Genomic DNA, 12,251 nt, shown 5'->3' on the forward strand with positions numbered 1-12,251 from the left:
GTTGACACATTGATTGAGGCATGCTTTATGAACCCATCCAAGGACAGGAAGATGACAACAAAAAGCCATGCAAGGCTGAGGCAACAAGGTAAAAAGATCTTTAAAAAGAGCGGTGCTCTTTGTAAAATTCCGTTGCCATGGTGATACAAACATGAAATGTCAATGGAGAAAGTGGCCGTCAAAATCTAAAAAGAAATAATGAAGAATTGGTGCCAGTGTGCATTCTCTGGATGACTGACATCAGAATATATAATAAGTGGAGCTTGTTTTTTCCAGGACTTAAACTGAGTTTAAATATTCACATTGCTCTCGTCTTGATGAGTTTGTTTTGGCTGAAAGGAATAACCAATGAAGCCCCCAAAACAACTGTGAGCATTGCTTGGCTGCTGTTTCCCACAGAAGAAGTTCATTTTCATGGTGAGGAATTTAGCATTGGGCAAAACACTTGAAATTGCTGTGTGGAGAGAATTTAAATATGATGATTTTGTAGTTGTGAGGGTTTGAAGTAAATAACTTAAGCTGCAGATCTAGCAGGCAGTCTGATAAAAATATGAGACTAAAAGTAAAATATGTACGAAAAAAAATAGATTAGCCCTTGTCAGGCCTAGCAAGGGCGCAGTGGTAGAATGCCTGGGGTAACAAAATGCTCATTTACTGATTAAACTAATTTCTTAAAATGGCAGCCAAAGTAGCCAACTCAATTCACAAATGACTAAGCGGCACTTTTGGCCAGCCTTATTCGCTTGTCAATACATCTTTCCCATTTACCTTACCGGCTCACGAGTCTCAAGAGCAGTGTTTGAGATGTATTGCTCGACTCTGAGATCAAATGGACTTTGTAATGAGCGTATAGGCAGACGGGCTCATTAGGGTTATGCAAATTAGCGTTTTTTTTTCTCCAAAACTAAGAGTTCTGTAAAATGAAACAAACATTAAAACACATCTGTTATCAATGACGCTGACATCAAAACATGCTTTCCATTTCTGTTTGAACAGAATTAGTTTGGCTAGTTTGGCTCATACTCAAGCAAAGCTAGACCGGAAGCAGAGAAGACACTGTTCCAGTTTGACCAATCTTAGAAAAGGGGGCGTACTGACCAATCAGAGCACACATGGCTTTTCGGAAGGAGGCCCCTTAGAGGCAGAATGTGAAAACAGCTGCTGCATTAATGTAAGGTATGAGAAAAATAATGTGTTTTTTCAACCTAAAATCATGTAAATGTATTCCAGCAATCCCTAAAAATAATAATATAAGCTTTACAATGAACACAATATGGGCTCTTTAAAAGGTTGCTTTCTGGCCTCCTTATTCGTTTCCATAAATATGGCTCATTTTTCTCAATAAGCAACACAAACACCTATGTTTAACACCTGAAGTTTGAAGGTTTAGAATAAACCCACAACCCTCATAATAGTGATGCTTTCCTTCGTATAAGCCTCCAATTATCTGAGGTTAAAAGAAACTATAAAGCACCCCATCTACACCAATTACACATCAGACAGACATCATCTTCAGCCATCACGTCAGACTGATTTTTTTGCCGCCCGCCGCGAGCATCCAATTTTACAGCGTGTCGAGTCAAAAGAAGTCCAGCTTTCAAATGTGCATCTTAAGACCCCTGCATTCTGTTTCATCCTGTTGAAGCGTAAGGCGAGAGCGTGTCTAATGCAAATGAATCCAATCAGGGTCAGGTGAATCCAAAACCAGCCTAATGACACATCCCTCCTTTAAAAATATCTTCATCTACACATTTCCTGTGATTCGCAGGAGTCCTCAAGGCCAAAACAGAGCAAAAATCTGATATTTTAGAAGTGAAGCTACATTAAGGTCCAGGTATCATTGCCTATTTGGAACGCATCGCTGCACTTCCCCTTCATTTTCCACCTGCCTGTCCATTAAAAAGATGAAGTCAGTGAATCCGATGAATGTGAAAGTGTTCTGATGAAGCGGCGAGAGAAGATTGCGCTGACTCACTGCAATCAGGCCGAGTCATGCTGTCACCCTTTAGACCACAAAGCTTAACAGGCCTGTGAATAATTTATATTTCTCTGTTCTGTCAGAGAAGAACTTCATACATAAAACACACCCTCGCATATAGGCAAATAAGCTCCCACGGGAGACTCCTCTCCATCAGTTAGCTACAAAAAACATCAAATCATCTTTGCAGCCCTGATCCAATCACTCAGGTACCCTCTGCTATCTAAGCCGTCCTCCCCTTGGTGGACAGACAAAGCAAACGGGACGCTTTTAAAGATAAGGAGCGATTTTCACTCTGCGTACGGCAAACGAAGTCGGTGTCCGACCTCTTAGCTCGGGGCAGATCGATCAAACACGACCTCAGCGATGCGTGTCATTTGACATCACGGAAAAGATGGCGACTAGCTCGTCGCAACCGTATGTGAACCGTAAACAAACTATTTACATGAATGAACATGAAGGTTAATATATACAGAAACGTTTTATGAACAAATGCCTACTTTTAATTGCCTAAATTAAAAGTATCTTAAATGCCTACTTGCTACCATATAACGTTCTCTGGTAGCTATTCTCAAGAACGTTATATGGAAGCTAGCCTGGTTGACTGGAACGTAGAGGTTGGAAGTCGGATATTTTACGACGTCTCTTATAATTAGCTACATAATCTATGGGCTTAAAAAAAATAAGCTAATTGAAGAGGCTTCATTTATTTAACACATCGTAATGCAAACTTGCGTTCGATGCGCGCACGCGAAAGTCTTTCTTATTTTTGCCAATGTCCCTTCCACGGCTCCGTATAAATCCAAGTCTTGAAAGCAGCACTTGCCCTGGAGGCAATAATAATGGGGGCTAAATGGGATCTCTTCTGGTTAAAGGGACAATTCACCCTGTGCTGAACACAGAGAAAGATATTTGGAAGTATGCTGGTAGCCAAACTGTTCTTTGCGATTATTGACAAAAATAACAATGGTAGTCAAAAGTGCCCCAGAACTACATTCTTCAAAATATCTTCTTTTGTGTTCAACAAAACAACGAAATGTACAATTACATTTTAACTGATATTGTAGTCAATGTTGCCCAAAAAGTGTTCTGTTACAAGTATTCTTTCAGATATCTTTCAGGTTTAGAACAAAAGAAAGGGTGAAAATTTAAGGAAATAATGTTCATTTTTGGGTGAAAAGAAGCCATAATATATATAATATTTAAGATTTCATCACAATCTCACAGGAATTGATATGACTCGAGGTGGCTAATTTTGATGAATTCGTACAATCTTTAGTACATTTTATTACCATTAGCTTTTGTGACACAGATGTTAGGTTTAGTGGTGGGGTTAGGGGAGGGGCTTCAGTGTTCTTTTTTCTAGTAATTGTAGGTTTTTGTGCGATTCACATCATACGGTTTCATACGAACCTCATAAAATAGATACAAATTCCCGTGAGATCAGGTTGAATATTTGTCTTTGGGAATATCTTGTCTAAGAAGCCAATGTCTCCTTCAGGAAAATGAACCGTGGTTTTCTTATAGTACAAGCATTTTAAATATGTTTTTAAGCAATTGATTTGTATGTTTACAGTGTTAATATTAATTTTTTTTTAGTAAAATTATGATCGAGTTCATTTGTGGTTAATATGGTTAAACTATGGTTTCTATGGTTAAACCATGGTCAGTTTTCCTGAAGGAGAAAGTTGCTTCTTAGACAAGATTTTGTACAAATATTAGATTAAAATTTGCATTGATGAGCTGGTTGACTGTTGACGTATATACTTTGCTAACTGTAACATCCCACAAGCGATATGAACAGTTAATTGACTGGTTAAAAAAACTACCAAAGCATAGTTCATCCCAAAACCAAACAATCATTCAATATTTACCATCCCTCATGTCATTCCAAACCTGCATGCTATCATTTTTTACTGTGATACGCTACATTTTTACTTCCTTACAAACAGTGCTTGTTTAAGTTAATGGCTGTATTGGTAAGGAAGCAGCAAGTCAGCTGCCTTAGGTTTCAGAATAAGTGTTTAGTTTATCGATTACCCTGATTACACGATTACCTCCTGATTACCTTTGCGACATCATCAATCTAAGGGCTCTACCCTGAAATCTTTAAGAGCAGGAACCCTTATTTCTGCACAGGATCTAATGAGGTACAACACTTAAAATGTCAGTATACTGTAAACAGAGGGACTCGTGGAACATATAGGAACGCTGAGAGTATGTTGGAGGCGTGTGGAGGATGACAGTCAAATATATCTCCTAACATTACAGCCATTAATAGCATGCTGGGTGCAATTAGTCCAAACATTGTGCTACAGAATCGCTTGCTAGCAATAAACAACCTTGTCAGGAATTAAACTGTTGGTTTCTAGCTAGCAGTGCTAAGGCAAGTATCACAATTACTACTGCTTTCGGATTTGAACAAAGTCTGCTCAAGTCGTAACTCGGCCTGCTCTGTTTATGCCACGGAAGGATATCTCGAATCATGCGGCTTGTTGAGTTGAGGTGTGTTATTACATTTCCAAGCAATCAAACTTGCAATTTTACCCTAGCGGAAAGATGAAATAGGTGAAAAGAAATCCAGCTGAGTAACGTTCAAGGAGAGAAGCTAATCATATGATCATATGTAAAGACCAGAATACCACACAGACTTGTGGGAGGGTTTTGCATGGGCAAGTAACTGTTCTAATTTATTAAGAAAGTTTAAAATCCAATTTGGTTGTTTTTATTAAAGGGCCCAAAAATAAAAGATCTGTCATGAATTACTCTTCCTCAAGATGTTCTTTTAAACACAAAGAAAGATATTTGAAAGAATGTGAGCAACTGAGATTTATGGGGCACCACTACATTAGAAAAAAGTACTCGTTTATTTTTCTGTTGAACACAAATGAAAATATTTTGAAGAATCACCATTTTAATGGGTTTTTATTTTTTGACCAATTCATTTTATGCATGCTTTTCCCAGTAGATCGTAAATGCTGAATGGAGGTCTATAAAAGTTGCTAACAATTCAAAAATAACAACGGGTTTCATAACTAGAACTGGAAAATATAACTGGAAAATTTATTTATTAATCCTTTCAATTGCTTTTCCAGGCTTGGAACACAAACCAATTATGCAACATCCAGGTTTTCCGTGACCGTGAGAATACCGAAAAGCAACTTGACTTGGTTGGTTATAAGTTGAAGAAAACCATTCTAAACTCACCCAACAAAACCTATTTCAGTTCCCCACAGAGACCTCTGTTGGTGAACCACACGTTGCTGTTGTATGCGCACGACAAGACACGCACAACAATACAAATAAATAGCTCAACAGAATTATAAGTCCAGTTGTCTTTGAATTGCATTGTCAAACGTTCATCTTCACATCTTCTTAAGCAGCTCTGTTATTGCAAACAAATGCGATGCGCGCGCGAGCGTATGCGCTCATTCCATCTTCGAGTCTCAACATCTTTCACTTAATTGGCTTCTCGAGCCACGCGAAGAGCGCGCGACTGCCCCCGGTGCCACACCCTCTTTTCATTGACTACAGCCTTGACATCTCAGTTAAACGGCAAAAAGGTTTAAAATGATAGTGAAGCAAACCCTAGCATGAAATGCTATTCTACACGATGCCACAGTACAGTTTAAAACGCAAGAGTTGGCATCCTCAGGGCGATAGCGACAATAGCCTCAAGTCAACTAACATCCAATGTAAGGATTATTATAAGCTCTGTTCTTTAATACAATGTGATCTCTGTGAAATAGGTTTGTATACCTTAGCAAGATCATGCTCGAATTCGTTACAGGTTTTGTTCAGCATACCCCGTTAGACACAACGGCATCACTGTCCGCTAATGGACCCGGTTTTTACGTTGATAAAATAACCACATGACCAAAGGACAGATGACATTCATTGTTAAGACACCCGGCCTGTTGTCAAATCTCCGAATAACACACAATTTCAACCTTCTTGCAAGGGTACACGTTCCCTAGTTTTTAACACTAAGATTAGGCTACACATCCAGTCTATTTACCGCGGCCACTTCGCAAATAGTGAGCATATACCGGGCGGTATCGCAACAAAGAGCCCTACCTGTCTCTCCAGGTCTGACGCTCGGATTTCCGTCCAAATGATGACCATTGAGGTCTCACGCCAGCGATTGCCACCGCCCTGCTGCTTCTGTTCTCCGTCGAAGGATGGAGACCGTCCGAAAGGGAGAAATGAGCGGAGCAGCGGACGGAGGGGGTAGAACAGCTCTACTGTGGATGGATGTAAGGAGAGGAGGAGAGGCGTTTAGGGGGCGTGCGCGCGCTTGAATACACGAAACTCCTTCCTCACCGCTGCGAGAGGGATCTTATAACCGAATAAACACTGTTTTCTTTATAACCAGTGTGCTTTAGATAGTCCATACCTCGATTCATTGCATTAATCTTTAAGAAAATTAACCATGTTTTATTAATAGAAGGTTTCAGTGTCAACAACGTTACTTGGCCAGAACTTAACTTCCGGTGGACCTAATATAAATTTTAAATGAATGGTTATTGCCAGATCCATAACCAAAGACAGACTGGGAGTTAAAGTGATAGTTCACCCAAAAATAAAAATGCTGTCATCACACATTCTGTCTAAAATTGTTCCAAATCTGTAGTGTTGCACTCAACACAAAATAAGATATTTGGAAGAATGTTTGGAACTAAACAGTTCGAGGGAACCATTGACTACTTTGGTAGGAAACAAAACTACTATGGTAGCCGATGGTGCCCCATAATGGCTTGGTTTCCAGCGTATCTTCTTTTGTGTTTAACAGAACAAAGAAATGTATACAGATTTGAAACAACTTGAGGCTGAGGAAATAATGATAGAATTTTCATTTATGGGTGAACTGTCAAATTCACTTTGGACCAGGCGCGTGCATGTGATGAAACTGTAATTTGTAGTCAAACCAAAGTAAATTGTAAATTGTAATGCAAATGGTAGTCTGCTTACCATCTACAGTCACGTTACAGTGATAACGTGTCATAAGACACACATACATACAATAAATACATTACAACCAAATTGTGATTTTGGCATGTCTTCTCAATCTCAAGCTATATTTTTAATAAGATCAAAATTAAGGATATTACATATTCATTCAGTATATTTCGTATTCAGCTCTTTTAAATTGTGATTGAGAATCGGCTGATGAGAAATTTACTTTGTAATGAGGGTGCATCTACTTTGCAAGTGTAAATAATACAGAAATAAATGTATATGGTAAAGAAATGACATCAAAATCATAAACACGTGCATGTGTGTGTGTGTGGTATGGTAATACTACCAATTGTTTACATTGTTAGGACATTTGTGGTCCCCGTGTGTTTGGAGTCTGCTATTAGATTGAGTAAAGCCTCTCTTCGTGTCATAGAAGAGACTGAGAACCATTAAGACCCAAGTGTAGCTATAAAGCAAAAGCATGCCTCCTTATTTGATTTTTATAAGTTGCAAAAAAATATTATTTGAATCTAACGAAAGCTGAATCTTGGAAAATATGTTATGTTTGAAATATAAATATATATGTCAACAGCTCAACAGTCCATAGAGGTAAACTACTGTGGATAAATGTCTTCATAAATATTAATAAAACTGTTTGGTACAGGCAGTGAAAGCCTGCTATTAACAATTTGACCAGAAGGTGGCAGTATATAAATTTTCTGCCATGATTTTATGGTTAAATAAATGCTAAGAGATATTTATGAAGTTCATTTGTAACTATAGTGTAATAGTAGATTTCTGGTGGTTAGGATTCTAATATTTTATTACAATATATCCATAAGTTTTCTTCTGTGAATGTTCTGAACTTCTGTGATGTCTGAATGTCAGAATCAAAGAAAGAGATGAAGTGTTGGATCAGGGAGTAAGGTGTGTCTCAGATGATGATGAACCACATCTCAGTGCATCTTTCTCCTTGAAAGCATCAAAATAAGATGTGAGAAGTCATCAATGGGGTGGAAGGGAGTACACGTGTATCAATCAGTGTATGAGAAGAAAATTGTGTCATTCTGTCTTTCAGTTTATCTACAAATTTATCTCAGGGAGAGGTTGCCTTCTTTTTGCTGTGTTAGAATGATATTTAATTTTATCTCTTTAGAATAATGTAATAGATCATCAGTGGTTTGTGTGTGATGGGCCTTTTCGTAATGAACCCAGTGACCAGCACAATATTGCGTCTTTGTCCCTCTGGTGGTGTGTGAACATTGCTCTATTACATAATATTACTTCAAAATATTCCTTCAAAATCCCTCAGATGTGTTTTAATAACCTGGAATTGAGAAGGATTAAATGAGTCATTTTAGAGGATTGTCAGATAGGTCATTGTCCTCATGCTGGATTTGCAGCAGATACGCAAATTTGATTGATGTTGTTTTCTACTTATAGCCCCAATTATCTTCTCTGTGTGTGTGTATATAAAGAAACAGGTGGTCTTGTAGCTGAGTTTAATGAGTTCAACCACATATGCAATAAAACGTCCTTCTGAGAGTAATATCATAATGGAGAATACCATAAAACACTCAAAGCAGGTTTAAGGCGCAAGTCTGCAAACCATCCGGGAATAAACGCTTCCAACATAATGAACTAATCAGATCTCAATATTCTCTGTCAATGCATCGAATCTCATCACGCTTGAATGCTCTCCAGTGTCTCCAATGCAATTTCAAGTCTACATTGGAGCATTTCTTTTTAATGAATTGAAGCAGAACTCGGTGAGTGCACCCCAGCGTGTTCCTGTCTCAAGTACCATTTTTCCAAACACCCACCCAGAGTACCCGGCATGCTCGCAATTCTTCAGGGCTGGAGTGAGGCATTGTATGCATTTTGGCTGTTCAAACGGCCACCATCAATGTCATTCAAACTCACAGAAAATAACCACACAAGATTGAAGGATTTGGCAATATAATAAGCGACAACAGGGGAACTTCTCTTGTGATAGTGCTGTAAAGGCAAAAGCTCTGTGTAGGTTTGCCTCACATGAGCTTTAAATCTGACCACATGTCTTGTGAAGGAAGGTGTATGTGTTTCAAAAGCCTATGATTTTAATTAAAGATGTTTTTACTTAAGTAATTGTACTCCTGTACGAAACCACTGAGGAACCTAAAGTATGTATTCGAAAATTGGTCTTAATTGTGTACTTACGGACAATGCCATCTTGACAATTCTCCTGCATAATTTCCCTAATTTCAAAAGATCTTTCTTGTTAAAACAAAACACATTCAGACCATAACTTGTGATTTGATCTGTGTTGTTCTATTCTTAGAAGACATCCCTTTCTTGCAGGCCTAAAATGTACATGTCTAAGAGTGAAAGTAGGCTTTAGTATTTATTTTTGAAATTCTTGCTATAAGATATAGATAGATAACAGAAAACATTACATTTATAGATGTAAAAAAACGAATGTACATGAATCTCAGACAAATCTCCATGCACTACAATTGGTATATGGTAATTGGAATCTAACAACAACTCATGAATTGCTTATTTGTTTTAATTTACCCCCATAATTCCTATGAAATTCCCCTTTTTCTTTCCATGCAGCTAATGATAATGATGATATTCTACAAGAACACTGACAAATAGTTTTTCCAGTCTGTTTTTAAATGAGAAATAACAGTAATTACTATACAGACAGAAAAAAACAGAACTTTGAGCATTTTATAAACAAAATGTCACTCAGGTCTCTTATATATTTAATAATGTGTTCTCTATGTATTGAAGAAAAGGGCTTGATATTTATTTCTTGGAGATAAACTGTATAACCTTCATTTAAACTTTAAACCAGAAAAGAAATTGATGTCAGCAGTTCACTTGGGTTTGCAATTTGAATGTTGGCTTTTTTTATAATGGCAAGACATTTTGTTGGTTAGCAAAAAAAGCATTTTGAGTGCAGTTCAAGATATCTCTTGCAACCACTGACGCATATGCCACATTAATTCCTCCCAGAGCCAGTGAGAGAGTTCTCCCAACGTAAGTCCAAAACGCTGGAGTGTCACATGATTGTACTCCTGTTTGACACCACTGAGGAACCTAAAGTATGTATTCTGTAACTGGTTAATTGTGTACTTACGGACAATGCCATCTTGACAATTCTCCTGCATAATTTCCCTAATTTCAAAAGATCTTTCTTGTTAAAACAAAACACATTCAGACTATAACTTGTGATTTGATCTGTGTTGTTCTATTCTTAGAAGACATCTCTTGCTTGCAGGCCTAAAATGTACATGTCTAAGAGTGAAAGTAGGCTTTAGTATTTATTTTTGTAATTCTTGCTATAAGATATAGATAGATAACAGAAAACATTACATTTATAAATGTAAAAAAAACTAATGTACATAAATCTCACACAAATCTCCATGCACTGTCGTGTCACATGATTCATGGAGCCTTCAGATATATCCAGGAAGTCATGTTTTCTCTTTAAATGCTTTATTTCTTTCATTTTTTTATTCATTAAATGGCTTTCGTCTTTAAATGGGTTAAAAGTTTACCTCAGTTGGTCTGTTTAGTCGCAGCTCCATATGTAACTAGTAACTTTCGGGAATTATTGAGAGCCTGTGTCACGTGATTCATGGAGCCTCCAGATAGTTTCAGGAAGTTATGTTTTCTCTTAAAATGCTTTATTTCTTTATTTTTTTATTCATTAAATGGCTTTCGTCTTTAAATGGTTTAGAAGTTTACCTCTGAAGTTGGTCTGTTTAGTCGCAGCTCCATGCGTTACTAGTAACTTCCGGGAACTATTGAGACCCTCCATGAACCGTTCCATTGGAGTCAACGGAGTTGACGCAACTCTCTCTCCAATGTCTCTGATTCCTAACAAATTCAATCGAATGGTTTTGAAAATAATCTTCATTTGCATTCAGTAATACTGGATGTTTGCTGTCTCTCAGGGCGTTCAGTACTTTTCTTTTAGCAAACGACTATCTTACATAGCATGCAGTGTTTCGTTGCATGTGTCGCTCATTACCCTTTGATGACTGAAACAAAACAGCGCACGTGTGTGAACGCGCGGTCACCAGTGGGTGGTGTAAGCGCGCGCTATAAATATACATTTGTTCTGTCTTGGGTTAAGAAGAATCTACTTTTCCTTTACACTGAGATGGAGAGGGTGGTCAGAATTGCGCTCGTTTCTGAAATGAAATTGTTTTGGAGGATCTGTTTTATGTAGAAACTCAACGATCACTGTTTATTCAATAAGGACATTGCAAAAATGCGTCTTAATGCTGTTTTGTTAATTGTGAGTTTGCTTGACATTTTGACTCACGGTAAGTTACCAAAGGATGGCATCTTAGTACTATTTTTAAATGAAAACTGATCGGAAAAAAACTATTAGTCCTATTATTTTAAAATACATTATTATGTAAATTGGTATATACATTATCATAAAATTCATTATAATGTTTATAGTAGTCGTGTTAGTGTTTATGTAATAAATGTATTCATATAAATATAATTATTACTATTATTTTGATTTACTATTTTTGTTTGTTTATTATTGTATTTAATAATATACATATTTCATAGTTTTATGATAGTGTACTTACTTTTATGTCATTACATCTATTATTATTAATATTTTTTGTATTAATATCATTATTTCAGTAATACAGCCGTGCAAAAAATTAAGAGCCCATTCCAAATTTTCATTAAATCATCAATTATAGAAACTGTATATTGTGGCCATTACAGTCAGGTAGAATTTAAACTAAATGTAAACCTCAGGAGTGATAGAAAGTCATCCAACAACAATGTGAAAGACTGACAGCATGACAAGAAACATGAAAACTGTGATAAAATCCATGACTGTTGTATTGCTTAAAAGTGAATACTGTCTGGCATCTTTTCTGTTATTTTGACCTGTTTCTCAAGTTTTAGTTCTGCAAATAAATGCAAATAAAAAACATATTTTTAATTAAAATTTTGGAGAAATATCGTTAGTAATTAACAGAAAATAACTAAAATAATAATTTTAGCCAAACACATACATTAAAATATTAAATTCAGAAAAACTGAAAATGGTCTTTTAAATTATCTCTTCTTTTTGTCTGCGGCTATATTTGAGTGTTTGATTGCTGTTCAAACCTCTGTTTAAATAAAAGGTGCACCATCATCTGGGACGAGAGAAGGCCATGGCACAAAGCTGAGCTCTCCTTCAGTCTTCTCTTCTGAATATCTGAGCAGAGGTTTACATCAGCAGTCAGAAGTCATTTCAACGCCACACTCCCACCCAAGATCCAAACGCTGCACCTGTTACTCT

The 12,251-nt window shown here is 37.0% G+C and overlaps 1 protein-coding gene across 7 annotated transcripts in view; it reads right to left on the reverse strand.

Moving 5' to 3' along the window:
* Window positions 1-6,213, reverse strand: part of si:dkey-178k16.1 (band 4.1-like protein 1) — a 46,762-nt gene extending 40,549 nt beyond the window's left edge. For all 7 annotated transcript variants that reach the window (XM_056732768.1, XM_056732763.1, XM_056732765.1 and 4 more), the window contains exon 1: window positions 6,056-6,213. The gene's annotated coding sequence lies outside the window, so the exon portion shown is untranslated. The remainder of the gene's footprint in view (window positions 1-6,055) is intronic.
* Window positions 6,214-12,251: the final 6,038 nt, after the last annotated feature.

Source organism: Triplophysa dalaica, chromosome 20, assembly GCF_015846415.1.
Source record: "Triplophysa dalaica isolate WHDGS20190420 chromosome 20, ASM1584641v1, whole genome shotgun sequence".
NCBI lineage: Eukaryota > Metazoa > Chordata > Actinopteri > Cypriniformes > Nemacheilidae > Triplophysa > Triplophysa dalaica.